Source organism: Quercus robur, chromosome 4 (assembly GCF_932294415.1).
Source record: "Quercus robur chromosome 4, dhQueRobu3.1, whole genome shotgun sequence".
Classification (NCBI taxonomy): domain Eukaryota; kingdom Viridiplantae; phylum Streptophyta; class Magnoliopsida; order Fagales; family Fagaceae; genus Quercus; species Quercus robur.
This window is the reverse complement of record NC_065537.1, coordinates 86,531,213-86,534,560: the sequence shown is the minus strand read 5'-3', so window position 1 is coordinate 86,534,560 and position 3,348 is coordinate 86,531,213.

The following is a 3,348-nucleotide window of genomic DNA, read 5'->3' as shown; positions in this document are numbered from 1 at the left end:
CCCTAAACCCTAAACCCTAAACCCTAAACCCTAAACCCTAAACCCTAAACCCTAAACCCTAAACCCTAAACCCTAAACCCTAAACCCTAAACCCTAAACCCTAAACCCTAAACCCTAAACCCTAAACCCTAAACCCTAAACCCTAAACCCTAAACCCTAAACCCTAAACCCTAAACCCTAAACCCTAAACCCTAAACCCTAAACCCTAAACCCTAAACCCTAAACCCTAAACCCTAAACCCTAAACCCTAAACCCTAAACCCTAAACCCTAAACCCTAAACCCTAAACCCTAAACCCTAAACCCTAAACCCTAAACCCTAAACCCTAAACCCTAAACCCTAAACCCTAAACCCTAAACCCTAAACCCTAAACCCTAAACCCTAAACCCTAAACCCTAAACCCTAAACCCTAAACCCTAAACCCTAAACCCTAAACCCTAAACCCTAAACCCTAAACCCTAAACCCTAAACCCTAAACCCTAAACCCTAAACCCTAAACCCTAAACCCTAAACCCTAAACCCTAAACCCTAAACCCTAAACCCTAAACCCTAAACCCTAAACCCTAAACCCTAAACCCTAAACCCTAAACCCTAAACCCTAAACCCTAAACCCTAAACCCTAAACCCTAAACCCTAAACCCTAAACCCTAAACCCTAAACCCTAAACCCTAAACCCTAAACCCTAAACCCTAAACCCTAAACCCTAAACCCTAAACCCTAAACCCTAAACCCTAAACCCTAAACCCTAAACCCTAAACCCTAAACCCTAAACCCTAAACCCTAAACCCTAAACCCTAAACCCTAAACCCTAAACCCTAAACCCTAAACCCTAAACCCTAAACCCTAAACCCTAAACCCTAAACCCTAAACCCTAAACCCTAAACCCTAAACCCTAAACCCTAAACCCTAAACCCTAAACCCTAAACCCTAAACCCTAAACCCTAAACCCTAAACCCTAAACCCTAAACCCTAAACCCTAAACCCTAAACCCTAAACCCTAAACCCTAAACCCTAAACCCTAAACCCTAAACCCTAAACCCTAAACCCTAAACCCTAAACCCTAAACCCTAAACCCTAAACCCTAAACCCTAAACCCTAAACCCTAAACCCTAAACCCTAAACCCTAAACCCTAAACCCTAAACCCTAAACCCTAAACCCTAAACCCTAAACCCTAAACCCTAAACCCTAAACCCTAAACCCTAAACCCTAAACCCTAAACCCTAAACCCTAAACCCTAAACCCTAAACCCTAAACCCTAAACCCTAAACCCTAAACCCTAAACCCTAAACCCTAAACCCTAAACCCTAAACCCTAAACCCTAAACCCTAAACCCTAAACCCTAAACCCTAAACCCTAAACCCTAAACCCTAAACCCTAAACCCTAAACCCTAAACCCTAAACCCTAAACCCTAAACCCTAAACCCTAAACCCTAAACCCTAAACCCTAAACCCTAAACCCTAAACCCTAAACCCTAAACCCTAAACCCTAAACCCTAAACCCTAAACCCTAAACCCTAAACCCTAAACCCTAAACCCTAAACCCTAAACCCTAAACCCTAAACCCTAAACCCTAAACCCTAAACCCTAAACCCTAAACCCTAAACCCTAAACCCTAAACCCTAAACCCTAAACCCTAAACCCTAAACCCTAAACCCTAAACCCTAAACCCTAAACCCTAAACCCTAAACCCTAAACCCTAAACCCTAAACCCTAAACCCTAAACCCTAAACCCTAAACCCTAAACCCTAAACCCTAAACCCTAAACCCTAAACCCTAAACCCTAAACCCTAAACCCTAAACCCTAAACCCTAAACCCTAAACCCTAAACCCTAAACCCTAAACCCTAAACCCTAAACCCTAAACCCTAAACCCTAAACCCTAAACCCTAAACCCTAAACCCTAAACCCTAAACCCTAAACCCTAAACCCTAAACCCTAAACCCTAAACCCTAAACCCTAAACCCTAAACCCTAAACCCTAAACCCTAAACCCTAAACCCTAAACCCTAAACCCTAAACCCTAAACCCTAAACCCTAAACCCTAAACCCTAAACCCTAAACCCTAAACCCTAAACCCTAAACCCTAAACCCTAAACCCTAAACCCTAAACCCTAAACCCTAAACCCTAAACCCTAAACCCTAAACCCTAAACCCTAAACCCTAAACCCTAAACCCTAAACCCTAAACCCTAAACCCTAAACCCTAAACCCTAAACCCTAAACCCTAAACCCTAAACCCTAAACCCTAAACCCTAAACCCTAAACCCTAAACCCTAAACCCTAAACCCTAAACCCTAAACCCTAAACCCTAAACCCTAAACCCTAAACCCTAAACCCTAAACCCTAAACCCTAAACCCTAAACCCTAAACCCTAAACCCTAAACCCTAAACCCTAAACCCTAAACCCTAAACCCTAAACCCTAAACCCTAAACCCTAAACCCTAAACCCTAAACCCTAAACCCTAAACCCTAAACCCTAAACCCTAAACCCTAAACCCTAAACCCTAAACCCTAAACCCTAAACCCTAAACCCTAAACCCTAAACCCTAAACCCTAAACCCTAAACCCTAAACCCTAAACCCTAAACCCTAAACCCTAAACCCTAAACCCTAAACCCTAAACCCTAAACCCTAAACCCTAAACCCTAAACCCTAAACCCTAAACCCTAAACCCTAAACCCTAAACCCTAAACCCTAAACCCTAAACCCTAAACCCTAAACCCTAAACCCTAAACCCTAAACCCTAAACCCTAAACCCTAAACCCTAAACCCTAAACCCTAAACCCTAAACCCTAAACCCTAAACCCTAAACCCTAAACCCTAAACCCTAAACCCTAAACCCTAAACCCTAAACCCTAAACCCTAAACCCTAAACCCTAAACCCTAAACCCTAAACCCTAAACCCTAAACCCTAAACCCTAAACCCTAAACCCTAAACCCTAAACCCTAAACCCTAAACCCTAAACCCTAAACCCTAAACCCTAAACCCTAAACCCTAAACCCTAAACCCTAAACCCTAAACCCTAAACCCTAAACCCTAAACCCTAAACCCTAAACCCTAAACCCTAAACCCTAAACCCTAAACCCTAAACCCTAAACCCTAAACCCTAAACCCTAAACCCTAAACCCTAAACCCTAAACCCTAAACCCTAAACCCTAAACCCTAAACCCTAAACCCTAAACCCTAAACCCTAAACCCTAAACCCTAAACCCTAAACCCTAAACCCTAAACCCTAAACCCTAAACCCTAAACCCTAAACCCTAAACCCTAAACCCTAAACCCTAAACCCTAAACCCTAAACCCTAAACCCTAAACCCTAAACCCTAAACCCTAAACCCTAAACCCTAAACC